Genomic DNA, 17,101 nt, shown 5'->3' with positions numbered 1-17,101 from the left:
CTGGTCCCATTTGGAGTCTCATGCATGGTCCCCTCAGATGGAATGTGACGATAGCAAGAGGTTAATATAGAGTAGATCGCATGTGAATTTCTTGCTTTGTTCCTTGGTCCCTGCAACACCATCAATCAGACTTCACTGAAAAGTTGAGTAATTCAAGATAAATAACATATAGGATGTGAAAAGTTAAATTCTATAACAAAGAAGGCTTTTGCCACAGGCAAAAGAGAGGCGCAAAACAGGCTGCTTTAATGCCATCTCTTGTGGCTTCCAGGTTCTCAGATTTCTTTACTTTCCAAAACCCTAACTTCTTTAACCCCCACTTTCCATTAGGAAAATACTACTAACCATCTCAGGGATTGTTCTCAACAAGGACCATCCACTTGCCCCCAGCAAGAAAGTCTCTCTCTTTAGAGTCATTAAGTCTAGAACAATGTCCTGGGGACCTTAAACAGGTCAATCAGTAATGACTGATAACATTCAAAATGTTACAGACTAAATCTATATGAGACAGGGCTCTCATGGGAGGTCTTTATACAATCTCCCCACCAGTAGGAGTTGCATGCATAACTATTTATGCTCCCAATCTCAGCAGTAAGGGTAAGTCAGAAAAATGAAAACCAGTCAAGATGATTAAGAAGATTTAATTTCTAAAATACAGGCCTGTGCTACCATTGGAAGGCTGGGTATAAAGGCCAGAAAGGCCACTACTGGCTTTCAGGAAACCGGAATGCAGGTGCCACAGGAAGGCCTCTATGAATGCCCTTAGCTGCCACAGCACTAAAGTTGGTGATTCTCAAGAAGTGGCTTAAAATGAGGCAAAATCCACTGAAATCCACCCCTGCTGGTACCCACACATCTGTCCACAGTCACCACTAAAAATTAATGGCTTCTACTTTTCTACCACTTTCCAAATATTACACAAATGTTCCTCGGTGGCAAAATTTAATCAGAAGCCTGCTGAGAAGAGTCTGGGAAAGTAGTTCTAGAGAGAGCTTGGAGAGACTGAGATGATTCTGAGAATCATTCAGTCATGTCCTTTGGATACTGACCACTCATACAGCTCTTTACCAATATTTAAATTTTGAAACAACAAAAGTAAAAACAACAGTATGCTTCCACCTAACTTATTGAATCTATCCCCTATACAAATAAGAGCATGTTCATTCTTTCCCCTAAAGGAAAAGTCATGTTTCATTCAACTCTCATAATTCATTGTATCCAACTCCATTGATGCTCATTTCAATTCTAACTCAGTCAAATTTTTCTTCATTATTCAATATGCTAAATACTGAATTATAAGGTATTAAGGAACGAATTGTATCCCCTGCCCCCAAATTTGTATGTCAAAGCTCTAGCCCTGGTGTGACTGTATTTGAAGATACGGCCTTTAAGGAGGCAATTAAGTTTAAATGAGGTCAAAGGAATGGAGTCCTAATCCAACAGGACTGGTGTCCTTATAAGAAGAGGAAGAGACACCAGGGGAACACGCACACAGAGAAAAGGCCATGTAAGAACAGAATGAGAAGATGCCCATCTGCAAGCCAAGGAGAGAAGACTCAGGAAAAATCAACCCTAATAGTCTCTTGGTTTTGAACTCCTAGACTCCAGAAGTGTGAGATATAAATTTCTGTTGTTTAAGCCTCCAGTCTGTGGTATTTTGTTATGGCAGCCCAAGCAGACAGAGGATTAACCACCAATTATACAACTTATATAAACTATCAAAAAAGGAGTGGAAAAATGATTAATACAATGTGAAGTAAAAAACTAAAAAAGAAAAATATTAATAGTTGCCAACATCCTCACTTCTGTAGCTGGTCTTTTCTTTCTTCCACAATGTATTCCATGTACCTGCGCCTTCAGCATGTCTTAATTCTTGCATGGTCTGAGCCATTTGTAGCCTTGGCTACTAAACTGCTATAGTCATCCATTAACTTTTAGCTCTGGTCATGGGAGTACCAAGAGATACCTAAAAGAATCACTTGAGTTCTACATACTCTTCCTCACAATTGTGTCGTAGAAACCCTGTTTCCCCCAATACCCAGGATCAGACATCACAGTCAAGAGAGTAACTCCCTTCTTTGCTTGTTGGTTCAATTCCCTGAGAAGCCTGAAGGGACAAGTGCTAATCTCAACTTACAGTTAAACAGAGCTCTTTTTAAGTCTCCTAGTGTGATTGCTCACTTCTTGAGAAATAGTAGTTTTTACACCAGCAGAGCCAAAAGAGGCAAGAGGAGGAAGTATAAATTTTGTGAAAGGATTATTTGGAATAAGAGTGAATAAATCCACTCTGCTTCAATCTCTTGGTTCCTGGACTCTGGTATTCTGCCTGTGGAAGAAATAACATCATATATGGTCATTGGTTGAGAGCATATATTACATTATGTATGACATCTCCTCAAATTCACAAGTATCGTCACCCAAGCAGCTTTGTAACTGTGTGTCTGATAGGCCATTGCACTGTTCTGTACGGCCACCTGTGTTTTGAAGAAAAGAGAGAGGTATGTAATAAAACCAATGGCTCCTCCCCACCCACAGATTTAGGACCATTGCCTTTATTCTTTTATTACACAATAGCTTTCTTGGTCAAAATCAAGATTATGTGGGATACCTTGAGGTATTCAGTTAGTCTTGGATGACGGTATTAGAAGAAGTATTGAGGACAAGACAGGCAGAATGGCTGTCTTTTCCTGTGAAGACAAATTGCTCTCCCCTCCATGATGGAAGAGATCCAATGTGATAGGTGTTCTACCAGGTGGCTGGCTGGTCCCTCAGGCAATAGTGCATCATCAGGGACTCAAAAATGGACCCTGTTATTGGCAGACTAGGTACTCAGCAGTGATGATAGCCAGTTCAATCTTATAAAAGCAAGCCCATAATTTTGAGCCCATGCATAACAAACCCTGATCCCTGAAGCCATGGCCACTATGTTCATTAGCCCATTGAATAAGCACAGAAATGGCTAGAGAAAGGGCTGATGACTGACATCCATGGAATTGGTCATCTTGACCACCTGATCATCAAAAGCCTTATCTGAAGGGCTTCCCTTTAGTGAACATTCACATGTGTCATAATTATCTCTCTACGTCTCCATTCCAAGAGTCTTATCCACAGACCCCTTCCCTAGACTTCTTGTCACTAACCATCCAATCTTGTGATTTCTAAAAGTTCCTGACCATCTAACCAAACTGTTAACTCACTTCCCTGTGATTACGTTAGATACATGCCTTTGGCTATCCTTTTCAGGCAAGTAAACAAAGTTTACTTTGCCCACGAAGTTCTGCGCACAGGGTTCAGAGGACATTAGTGCTAGAGTAGCTGACTCTTTAATTGTGTCAGCATATTATGCATAAGTATCTATAAACAAGGCTAAATAATCTTTCTCTTTGTCAACTAGTCATAAGGAATGTTCCATGAGATTATAGGCGTGAGTTAAGAGACAGGTGGCAATGTAATAAGAGTGGCAATGTAGGACATGCTTGAGCCTGATTTTCCATACCTACTTCTACATGATGAAACCATGCTATTGCCCAGGCCAAATTTGACTTTGGTAGTCACATAACAAACACATAGTTACTGTGGGCAGGTTATTGTCCCACAGTCTTAAAGGAAGAATAATTAGCATAATGGAGCATGGAATGTTTTCTCAAAGTCTTCCCTCCACTTAATTCCTGGCATTCAGTTGTGCAAAGAGTAACAAGAATGACAATATGGAAGATCGCATGGGACATTTTAGGGATGGGACCTGGAAGTGGCATTTAAGACTATACCCAGATTCTATTGACCAGAATTTATCTAACTACAAAAGTGTCTGAGAAATGTAGTAGTTTAGCTCCCTCCTCTTCATTCCACAAACAAAGCTCTCCTAAAGACAAACAGAAATGATAAAATCTAGACCAGTGGTTGTCAAATTGTGGTCCCTGGACAGCAGAAATTGCATCACCAGGTAACTAATTCCTCTGCTACATGTTGGAATTAATAAATCCAGATCTCTAGGGATGGGGCCCAGAAATCTGTGTTTTAACAGGCCTTCATATGATTTTGATGCATGCCCATGTCTGGTTTGGGACCAAATAATAACATCAAACTTCCCATTATCTTAATGGTTTTCCATAGACCCCTTCCAGCCTCCCAGAAATAAGAAGTGATCCTATTGCCCAGACAAGTATTTATAACTTTTCCTTTAGCTACCCTAGCTTGACGGGGAAGCCCTGGCAGGAATTCTCAGGCAAGGATCTATATTTTTTTTAGTTTCTGTTTAGTTGGAAAGGAAAGGGGATCTCTTTATGCTACCAGGTGCATCATATACTCCCAGTGACAGACACCAAGATCTGTTTTCTTAATGCAGAAATGAGTTTAGACTAAGTTATATAATATTTGTAATGGGTAGCATAATTTTAAATCTAAAAATTCAAGGAGTAAAGGGTGGTCATCTTCAAGTAGGAGAGCAATAATCTTAATTACTCTAAAAATTCATGTTTTGTTGCCAGGTTATCCAAAGTCAATATATATAACCAAAATGTTTGTACCCCCATAATAGTCTCAAATTTAAAAAAGTAAATAAATAAATAAATTGGAAAAAAAACAAACACAAATGGCTAAAAAAAAATCAGCCCAATCACTCTTTCATTTTTTAAAATGAAGTCTCAGTTTCTAAGCTATAATGAATTAGAATTATATTACATATTTTGAAGTTCAAAGGGCATATTATTTGTGAATATTAACTTAAATTCATTCTAATTTTCATTAGCAAATTCAATAATATGGAATTGGCCTTTCCTCTTAGAGAAGCAATTAAATTTTATTAAATTATGGTTTTTGTAAATTATGCCAATTTATGAAAGAACCATAGTTTACCTATCCATTTCATTATTATTAACATGTGGTACATTTCAAACTTTCCAGTTGTCCAAGAAAGCAGTATTTATTAAAACATTTCCCCATTTTGTCTGTTCATTTATTTTAGGTATTTATAAGTCCTTACATGTTAGTTAGCCAAATTACCAGTCTTTTCTATTGTTTCCTTTGTGTTCCTCAGGATTTTGTCAAAATCAACAAAGATTATATTATTTTAATTTTTGTTTCTAATTCAGCATTTGAATATTTATGGTCAATATTTCAAAAATATCCATGGATATAAAAATATAAAATAACAAATCAGCATTTTAATGGCTAATAAACACAACCACTAAACAAAATTGTTCACAAATGCAAAATATTTTGTATTTCAGCATATTATCACTTATTATGGACTGTGCAAGTATTTTATGTTTTACTTTTCTACATAATGTTATAGAACAAGTGTTTTCCTATCACATAAAAAATACTACATAATTATTAAGTTTAATAAGTGCATAATATACTATTATATGGGTATATTGTATTTTAGTTAACTAGTAGATTCTTCTTCAGTATTTACTGGCAAGTAATTGACAGAATAAATAAAATTGCCATGAATATAAGCATTAATAAACATTTGCTGTACTTTAAAAAAAAAGAATCATTTAAACATTTGGATATCTGTTTCTGTGAAGTGCCATTTGTTAATTGTGTTGTCTGCTTTTTTGGTATTAATTTGCAGTTTTTAATACATGCTAAATACACATTCTTTGTTGGATGTAATTATAGTAAATCTCTTCTTCCACCCTCTAAGTTTTCTTAATATTTTTCAAGAAAAAATTTTAAATTCTCTTAATGGTGTCTTTTGAAGCAGAGAATCTCCTAGTTTTAATACAATCTACCTCACTGATCTAAAAAAAAAATTATGGTTTTTGCATGTTTTACTTTGATAGCCAGATTGATATACACCATATGTTTTTATTCATAGGTCTATTTTCTTTAGTAAGAAAACTATTTTCTAGATATAAGTTGGGAATTAAAGTGTACCAAGTTTTTAGAAAGCATTTGCTTTTCCAACACTATTGACTAATTAGTATTTTAGTGAAATAGGAAAATTGAGGTATTCAATTTACAATCATGTATGATTCACTAACCTATGAACTCATGCCTTACACATTTAGGAAAAATCATATCTATTGGTGATTTATTGTTGTGTAACAAATCATCTCAAAATTTAACAGCTTAAAACAGTAAGTATTTATTATTTCACAACTTTGGAGGGTTAGGAATTCAAGAGTGGGCTTAGCTGAGTGGTCATCAAGGGTCCCAGGAGGTTGCAGCCCACAAGTCGCCAGGGCTGCAGTCTCATCTGAAGGCTTGATCAGGGGAGGGTGAGCTTTTAAACTAACTGATGTGGTTGTAGGCAGACCCCACTGCCTTGATGACTGTTGACCCACAGGTCTCTATTTCTCTCCACATGGGCCATTCTATGGCTGTCTGGGTATTCACAACATGTCAGCTGGTTTCTCCTAAGTGAGAGAGAGAGAGAGAGAGAGAGAGAGAGTGCAAGAAGAGCGTCCAACACAGAAGCCACAGCCTTTTATATTCCAATCTTGGAAATGACTTACTCTCACTTCTGCCATATGCTATGGCCACCCATTCCAAACCTGCTACATTGTAGAAGGGTCTCCACAAGAATAAGAATACAATTGGGGGCTATGCTGGAGACTGGCAATCACAGCTCAGCTATCGTATTTGGCAGACTAAATATTTTTTATACAACAGTAAAATTCTTTACCTAAAATAACTATTACACAATTCTAAAATGTAATCCAGTTTATGTCTAGGTATATTCTGGAACCATGTTATACTTCTGAAAAGTTTTGTGTAAATAAAATATTTGTCAATGTCTGTTTTTCTACATCCCTTATCTCTAAATTATGAGTTCATCGGGAGAGTTACTATTTCTTATTTGTATTTCTATTTCTAGCCCCTTCAATGACAGCTGAGATTATTTCAACTGAATTTACCTTATATGTTAATTCTCAAAGTATTTTATGTTTTTCTTATTTTTTAAAATTAAGGTATAATTTATGTAAAATAAAATGCACAGAGCTTGTGTTCATTTCAATAAGTTTTGAAAACTGTGAACACCTATGTCACCCCAAATAAGACGTAGAACACTTTCATCACCTCTGAAAACTCCCATGTGCCCTTTTCCAGGCATTTGTTTCCTGCCCCTCCCCCTTCAAGCAATAATATCTGGTTTCTATTACCCTACATTAGTTTTAACTATCCTTGAACTTCATATAAGTTGAATAATTTTATGCCAAACACTATGTACTTATGTGTCTGACTTCTTTCACTTAACATGTTTTTGAGAAACATGCTGCTGCACGTACCAGTAGTTCATTCCTTTTTATTGCTGTGTAATATTCTAATTCATGAATATGCCTCACATTTGTTTATCCATGCTCCTCTTGTAAGACATTTGATTTGTTTCTATTTTGAGCCATTATGAATAAAGTTGCCGGGAATAGGCTTTTACAAATTTTTTGTGGACATATGGTTCCATTTCTCTTGAGTAAATACCTAAGAATGGGATTGCTGGATGCCATTGCTTCTGATTAATAAAAGGGCTTGTTTGCCTTCTAGTCTGTTTAGGAACTTAAGATTTTTTTTTTAGTTGGCTTGTGTCTAATTCCCAAAGCAAGAAAATACAGAAAGACTGGTTTTTGCACTAAAATTGTAGCAGCACCAAGAGCAATAGACAGCATCTCTTTGTGCAAGGTCTGTACATAAGGCTGTGGAATGAATTCTTCACATTAGCAGAGAGGCACCTCTGCAACATGCAAAGACTGGGAGATGTGCAGGGGCAGTTCATCTAGAGAAAGCAATGAGAGAACAAACTATGGCAGCATAGACAGAAGTGGGCTTGCCCTTAATTCTCCTTGGGAATCATAAGTCAGTAGAAACTGTCCCTCAAAGTCATCTGGCCTATCTCCCATTTTCAGGCCTTTTGATAAAATGTCTCCCTGTTATTCACATGCCTCTTAAAGCTCTGTAATCATGTACACTTCACTTATTCATCTATTTAACAAGTACTTATTGAGCATTTACTATTTACCAGAGACTGTTCTAGGAACTAGGGAAGACAAAACAGACAAAAGTCCTCACCCTTGTGAAGCTAAATATATTTGCATATATATGATCAATATATATATTTTATTTGTATTCTATTTTCCACCTAATGTATTAGAATCTTAATATACCTAAATACATTGGAATATTGGATCTAGTGCCTGCCATAGCATCTCTCATATTTTAGGTGCTCATTATGGGTTTTTTGAATGCATGAATGAATAAATATCTCAAAAATTAAAAAATAGAATAGTGATTATTATATAATAGTTACTAGGTGAGTATATAAATTGAAGCTTTCCATGAGACAGTTCAGTAATATATTCTATACCAAATCCTTTTTATACTATACTAGTAATTTTGCCACATAGTGTACAGTCTCAATCTCAAAGACAAAGTTCACTTTTCTAAGAAAAAGAATGAAACTAAAAAACACCAGAACAATTCAATTTAATAACGTCTGACATTTATCAATAGCTTAGTAACCACCAAACCAGTTTACTTCATACTTGGCTTGTGGTTAAACCTTTAGCACAAACATATTTCTAGACATAAAGGGAAAAGAGCATTTTATGAAATTCACCTTATTTTTAAAAATCACATCTGAAAATCATTCATCGAAGAAAGCTGTAAACCCAGGACTTGCAAAGTCATGCTGCCTTCAAAATGAACAGGATCAAAGGGTTTAAAGAACATAAATACTTTCAGACAGGAAGACACCACATCAAGAGGCTATCACAGTGACCACCGTTAGAGGATAAATCATCTTTGTTAAACTGAGCTGTTTATATATCACTTTTATTTCACTTTTTTCTGATGATAAAAGTAACACTTGTCAATTGCAGAAAAACTAAACATATAAAGTTATAAAGAAAAAATTAAATCATCAGACATAATCACTGATAAATGTTGATGAATTTCCTTCTGCTCTATTTTCTCTACGTATGTTTTAGTTGAGCTCTTCTATATACAAAAATTGTGCACTGTTTTTCACATCTAACACTTCAACATAAGCTTTTTCACTAGTTTATTACAAATACTTCATTATATATCCTCTTAATGGCTGTATATTTCACCTCTTTCCCCATTTTGACTGTCAACATTGTATTTAATTTTTTTACTATTTTAAACTATTGCTACATTAAATGTTTCTGAAACTTGGAAAACTGGTTGGTTGTATTAGGTTTTGGAGGTGGGGTGGGCAATTCAAATAGGGCTTATCTTCGTGAGTGAAATTAAATGGTATGAACATTTTAAGATGTTATTATATATTGCCAAATACTCTACAACATCATAAATCTGATACATAAAGAGATAAACCACTCCCTACCCTATGTATATGATAGTCACTGAAAACCTATTCCATCTAATGAACCACAATGATCTGATGCCAAGATATGATATAGATCCAGATTTATATTTTCAATTTTTAATACATAATCTGGCCCCACTAAATTGTGTAATAATTTTTATAGATATGTCAATGTTCTCTAAAAAGCAGTAAGTGTCCTTTTTCTGGTTGTTAGAGAACATTGCATTTATTTTTTTTGAAACTTGATTTTATTAGATGCAAAACCCTTGCAATGGTCAAGAGATAAATGCTGAACTTAAATATTTCATCTTATTAATTTCAATCATCTCCACTCAAATGCAAAGATCCTTTCTCTGAAATCTAATCTAATCCAAATCTAATTTATTAATAGCAGGACACAATAAAACTACAGGCCTGTCCCTACAGACCGAGCAAAATGTATCAGCTGAACCTTCCATTTCGTATTCTTAAACTACTGAAGACTTTCAACAACAGAGACCATGAGGGGAGCTCAGCAGGAGGGAAAAAGGAAAGTTAATGGCAAAATGAGAAGGGTGAACACCCAGGGACATACACGTTGGCCAAAATCATAAGACGTTTTTCAGACCTAATTCCAACAAGTTAAGTCAATGGAAAGCACTTTTTTGGGTCTTGTTTCCTAGGGCTTTCTGAGAGGTTTAATGTCTGAGCTTCAGGGAATCCTCATGAACTACAGCGACTCATTTAGAACAGTTGATAAAGGACTAAAATGTTCAGAATCAAACCCCAAAGCCTTTATCAACAAATTTTCAGTACTGAAATGAAATGTTGATATCAAAACATGATTATAGGTAAAATTACAACAAATTATTCTGTCTAGTTACGGATGAATAATAATGAAACACTTAAGGAAATGAGAAACTAAAACACCACCGTGTGACTTGAGGCAGATATGAAAGATAGCAGCACATGCACGTTCCTAAGCAGCTCTTTTCATTAAAATGCCAAACAGATCCTCTGCGAGGAAACCATTCCCCATCCCAATGTATCAAGGGCAGAACTACAAAGCCAGAATGAATATAGTGATATCTAATTCTCTCTTGCTCTACAATTTACAGGAAATTGCCCTGTGTTTCATTTTTTAATTTAATTCAACAGGCATATATGAGCACCAGCTCTGAGCTGAGCACACTGCTAAGTGCTGAGGACACAAACATGGATAAAATGTAATTTCTTTCTTCAAGGCATTTATTATCTAGCTTTATTTTAGGGCAGAAAATAAAAGCAACACTATGACCAATTGGGTACTGTCATACATATTTCAGTAAGTACTCATTTTATTTTTTTCTACAGACACAAATAATTCAAATCGATTCATACAGACATTATCTCACTTAATGTCCACAAAAACCCCTGTATAGGGGTATTTTTATTTTTCCCATTCAGTAGACAAACACAGGCTCAGAGTCATGTGGCAAGTACCAAGAAGAGCCAAGATGCTAGACAAAGCTCCCTTATGACTCCAAACCACAAGGCTGGAGATTCAGATAATTCAGATGCCACCCTCCTGATATTACAAGCATTAGAGTTGAAGATATCTTGATAAATAATGTAATTAAATAGACTTGATTACTGAGACATATAAAAGCATCATCTCTTCAGAACAGTTATTTCATTTCCACAGAGCACTTCTTGATTATCCACTGTCAGCATCTTTATGTTGATGACTGCCAAATTCACGTCTTCCAACACTTCTCATCTGAGTGCCAGGTTATATGACCAATGTGTACTTGACATTTCCACTTGGCTAGCAAATGAGTATCTTGATTCCCACTGATGTCTTCCCAAAAATATACTTCTTTCCTTAATTCTCCATTTCACAAAATTATTCCATAATTTTATGCAATTGCCAGATAAAAATCCATGAACAATTCTTGATTTCTCATATTTCCTACTTTTTCCTCATTGAACCCATCCTCAAATGCCTTCAATTATACCTCCAAAATAAAGTTTGAATTTTTCTACTTGTCTTTATTCCTACCACTCTTATCTAAAACACTGTATATCCCATATATATTCTTATTGTAGCTTTCTATCTGATCTTCCTATTCTACTTCAGCCCTATCCCTTCAAAAAATGCATTGATTAACTCGATGTATTTATTAAGAGCATACTATGTGCTAGTGACACTTCCATCTGCTGGGGATACAAAAACAACAAAATCTTAATTGTTATATACAGAACTTGCACTCTAGTGGCAATAGCAGATAGTACACAATAAGTAAATATATATAGCATATAAGGTGGTGATAAGTACTAAGGAGAAAAATTAAGTGAACAAGAGGGATGAGAAATGCCAGGTCAGAGTAGGATATAATATAAATAGAGTAGGTGAGTTCATTCTTGATACAGCTAAGAGGGTTATAATTTTTTTGGTATAAGTCAGTTAATGTCACTGCATACCTTAAAAGCCTCCTAATGAGTCACATTAAACTTAGAGTAAAATTCAAAATCCTTACTTTGGTTTAGAAGATTCTCATACTCTCTCTCCTGCCTGCCTTTCCAACTTCTCCCTCATCACTACACTGCACATCATAGCTTCTCAGCACTCTAAATATTTCCGCCTCGAGGCCTTTGCGTAGCTGTTTCCCCTTCCTGGAGCACTCTATCTCAGCTCTACTTTTAGCAGGCTCCTTCTCTTCATTTAGGTCTCAGCTCAGATGTCACCTCCGAGGAGATGCCTTTCTTGGGCATCCTATCTTAAACGGCAAAGCCATCCGTCAAGCCTTTCTTACTTTATTTAGTTCCTGTATAGCACCTATCACTATTATTTTGAATACATATTTTCTTACACTTTTTTATTATCTGTTTTTCGCCCACTGGAATGTATGCTGCATAAGGGCAGTCCCTCATGCTCTGTCTATTCACTGCATCTTCCCCAACACAGAATTGTGCCTGGCACAGAGAAAGCACTTTGTAAATTATTGTTCATTGATTGAATGAGTGGACATAAATTCCAATTCCAATTGTTTTCATTCAGCAAAATTTATTGAACTACACTGTGTGCCAGACATTGGAATAATTCTTGACATTTGACAGTTCTGTATGATGCAGGCTAATTATCCTATTTTACTTAGAATTAGAGAAATGTGAAATTCTAGTGATAAAAGGACTTTAAAAATGATTTTTTAGAACCTCTCCAGCAACTGAAGCTAAAAGATGTTGAACAATATGTCTAAATCATATCTTAACAAGAGTACAGTGGAAACACTTCCCCAGTTGAAGACATCTCACTTCAGATGAAATGAGTACATTGCCTCTTATACAATGGGAACATTGTAGTGAGAATGTGAGAAGCAAAATGTCTCAGTCTGAAGAATGATGTTGTGAATTTAGGGAATGTTCACACTGGACATCAAATGATGTCAATGTTAAATGTAAATTGTACATTTTTACATATTTTAAGTAAAGTCAATAGATAACAACTGCAGGGTAAGTAAAACTACACCTCCATACACTTAGAGTCTCTGCTGAGCCCAAGAATTAAATTGACATAAGATAAATTAACAGGAAAAAAAGCATATACATTTATTTAAATAAGTTTCATCTGATATGGAAGCCTTCATGAGCAAATGAAGACCCAAAGAAGCACTTAGAGTCAATCATGTACATACTGAATTGGACAAAGAATGATAAGCTGTAAAATGTGATAAGGCAAAGAGGCTTGGGCTAGAGTAGTTAATTGGGTAGAGAAGTGACTAGGAAGATTAACAACTAACCCTTATTAAGGGTTAGTTTGTACAAGGTTTGTTTGTACTGATTTTTCTCAGCTTCAACTTTTCATTCTTGATTAGAATGTTATTTTCTTTTGGTATAAGGAAGACCATCTTTCACGTGGGAATTTCACCTCTACTTTTACGAAACAGAATGGCTAGAGTGATCTTTTTGAAACTTCTGGATTTTTAAGTGCCTTTATCTTTTTAAATTTTTAATTATTGTGGATACATAATAGTTGTATGTATTTACAGTTTACATGTGATATTTTGATACAAGCATACAATGTGTAATGATTAAATCAGGGCAATTGGAATATCTATAACCTCAAGCATGTATAATTTCTTTGTGTTAGGAACATTCCAATTCCATTCTTTTAGTGATTTTGAAATATGCAACAAATTATTATTAACTATAGTCGCTCTATTGTGCTACCAAACACTAAATATTATTCCTTCTATCTAACTGTATTTTTTTACCCATTAACCACCTCCTCCTTATCCCCCCCTCCCTACTATACTTCCCAACCTCTGGAAACCACCACTCTATTCTCTATTTCCATGAGTTCAATTTTTTTTTTTAGTTCCCACATGTGAGTGAAAACATATATTTGTCTTTCCGTGCCTGGCTCATTTCACTTAACATAAAGACTTCCTGTTCCATCCAGGTTGCTGCTAATGATGAGATTTTATTCTTTTTTATAACTGAATACTATTCCATTGTGTATGTATACCACATTTTCTTTATGAATTCATTTGTTGATGGACACAGCTTGATTTTATATCTTGGCCATTATGAATAATGCTGCAGTAAGTACGGGAGTACAGATATATCTCTTCAATATATAAACTGATCTCCTTTCTTTTGGATATATGGTAGCAGTGGGATTTCTGGATCATATGGTCATTCTACTTTTTAGTTTTTTGAGGAAGCTCCATATTGTTCTCTGTAGTAGCTGCAGTAATTTACATTCCCACCAGCAGTGTACAAGGGTTCGCCTTCCTCCACATCATTGCCAGCATTGGTCATTGCCTTTCTTTTTTATAAATGCCATTTTAATTGGAGTGAGATGACATCTCACTGAGGTTTTGATATGCATTTCTTTGATGATTAGTGATGTTGAGAATTTTTTCATATACCTGTTGGCCATTTCTATGTCTTCTTTTGAGAAATATCTATTCAGATTTTTTAAACTATTATTTCAGAATACTATGGGAGTACAAATGCTTTGGTTACATACATTGCTTTTGCAGCCTGAGTCAGAGCTACAAGCATGCCCATCCCCCCCAACAGCACACAATGCACCTGTTAGGTGTGAATTTACACATCTCCTCCTCCCCCTGCCACCTGCCCAACACCCAATGAATATTACTTCCACATGTGCACATAAGTGTTGCTCAATTAGTACCAATTTAATGTTGAGTACATGTGGTGCTTGTTTTTCCATTCTTGTGATACTTCACTTAGAAGAATGGGCTCCAGTTCTTTTGCCCATTTTTAAATTGAATTATTTGTTTTTTCCTATTGAATTGTTTGAGTTCCTTATATATTCTGGTTATGAATCCCTTGTTTCATGGGTAGCTTGTAAATATTTTATCCCATTTGTTGGGGTGTCTCTTCACTTTGTTGATTGTTTGCTGGGCACAAGATTTTTAGCTGGACATGATTTCATTTGTCCATTTTTGCTTTGGTTGCTTGTGCTTTTGAGGTCTTACTCAAAAAATCTTTCTCAAGACCAATGTCCTAAAACATTTCCCTAATGTTTTCTTCAGTAGTTTCATAGGTTTAGGTCTTAGATTTAAATCTTTAATACATTTTTATTTGATTTTTGTATCTGCTGATAGGTGTCTAGTTTCATTCTTTGCACAGGGATATCCAATTTTCCCAGCTATTTTGGAATAGACTGTCCTTTCCCCAATGTATGTTCTTGGCACCCTTGTCAAAAATGAGTTAGCTGTTAATGTATGGATTTATTTCTTGGTTCTCTAATCTGTTCCCTTGGTCCATGTGTCCGTTTTTATGCCAGTGCCATGCTATTTTGGTTATTATAACTTTGTAGTATAATTTGAAATCAAGTAATGTGATGTCTCCAGCTTTGTCCTTTAATTAAAAATAATCAATATGCCAGAACAGGGATGGCATATTTTTAACTCCTGCACAACTTTCATTTGCAAAATTTTTCTGTGAATTCCTCAAAGGACATATACTTGAAGAGCATTGTGATGATCATATTTTCAATTAGGCTGGATAGATTGGTGATGCAGGGACAAAGCTTTCAAGAATACAAAATTTCATGTTTAGAAGTAAAAGATTAACTGCCATTACCTTCTTGCTCCAAAGACTATAGTAAATGAAGACATAGTAATAAAAATGGTATAAATATCAATTAAGAGAATGGGGTTACGGGAGGAGAGAACAGAGAATAGATTCCAAGAAACAGCTAGAACATGAGGAGTGCACGCAGGTATATAACTGATGAAGATGGACAGAGGAAGCATAGCCTGGAGTTCTCACAGAAGCACACACAGGTGAGGCAAAGCCAATTTCTCTGCAGAGTCCCAAGAGGCTTACCCCTTAGAAATGGCAAGTATTTAGGAAGGCAGGGGTAAGAACTGAGCCTGAAAATTGGGAGATAAACTGATAGTTTGTATGTAGGAAAGTTGACTTGACACCTAAAACTCACTGGCTAAGTTTCTCCCAGGGAATGAATCAAAAAATTCCTCCCTAAAGAAACCGAAATGCCCCGGAGACATCCTGTCGCATGCAGAATACCACAGTGTAATGGCCAGATACCCACTCAATCTCCTGAAATAACACCATCAATGGAAGAGCCAATCTACCTACCAAGGACTAGTGTTAGTTTTTTATTGTTTCATTTGTCAATATAAACAGACAATCAAAAGCTACCAAATTTTTTAGGAAAACTAGTAACATAAAAGTGAGAAAAAAGGAGATAAACCAACAGGGAAAAAATTACTCCACAGGAAAAAGAGTCAGCGATAATTCAGAGAACATATAAATATAACATTTTTAAAAAATACTAATTAAAATCTCCAGACAGATAAAACTATTATAAATATGAATAACATAAAAAGGTATACCATTTCTTGAAAGTAAAAAATACAATCACCCAAACTATAAATTTGTGAAGTAACTATAAAGTTTTATTTAATAAAGAAATCTCTCTGAAATCAAACAATAAGAAAAGGAGATATAAGATACGATTTTATCTGATAAGAGACATAGAAGATCAATCCAGGAAAACTTATATCCAGTTAACAAGATTTTCAAGGAGACAATATTGGAAAAAAAAGAGAGAAAGTTATTACAGAAAAAAATATTTATACCTGAAGGACCTATCAAGGAACCTGAAAAATGAATGAAAATGGACTCAAACCTAGGCAAATTTAAGTGAAATCATATAACACCAAGTTTAAGGAGAAGATTATAAAGGAATCCAGAGGGAAAACAGACCATCAACAAAGAAGCAACAAGGCAATAGCAGAATTTTCAACAGCAGTGCTGAATGCTAGAAAGCCATTGTTTTGAAGCAATCATTCAAAGTTATAAGGAAAATTTATTTGTAGTCTTGACTTCTATTCCTATACAAACTATTGATTATATAAAAGAGTAGAATGAAGACATTTTCAGATTCAAAAAAATGTATCTTTCCACCACCTTTCCATAGGAAGTTACTTAACATGTGATTTCTGTAAAAGGAGAAAGTAAACTTAGAAATATGAAGGCAAAGAAATAGTAGATCTAACCGAGAAAAAATAGAGAAGAAGAATCTGTATAGCAGTGGTACAGCACATATAGATTTCAATGGTGCAGATTGGAAAAGACCAAGAGAGGACTCCAGGATCATGGTAAAATGTGGCTGAGATGAAATACCAGAGATAGTGAGGATTTGGGAAAATAGTGAAACTATAAAAAAAGACAAAGTGTAAGCAAAGAAAAGTAATTGTAAGCTGCAGGAAAGAACAAAAAGCACGCAGGAAAAGAAAGGTTATAACAGTAAATGGTTTTTCAATAAAGATATTTATATAATCATAACAA

Source organism: Propithecus coquereli, unplaced genomic scaffold (assembly GCF_000956105.1).
Source record: "Propithecus coquereli isolate 6110/MARCELLA unplaced genomic scaffold, Pcoq_1.0 Scaffold40, whole genome shotgun sequence".
NCBI lineage: Eukaryota > Metazoa > Chordata > Mammalia > Primates > Indriidae > Propithecus > Propithecus coquereli.
This window is presented reverse-complemented; position numbering follows the sequence as displayed.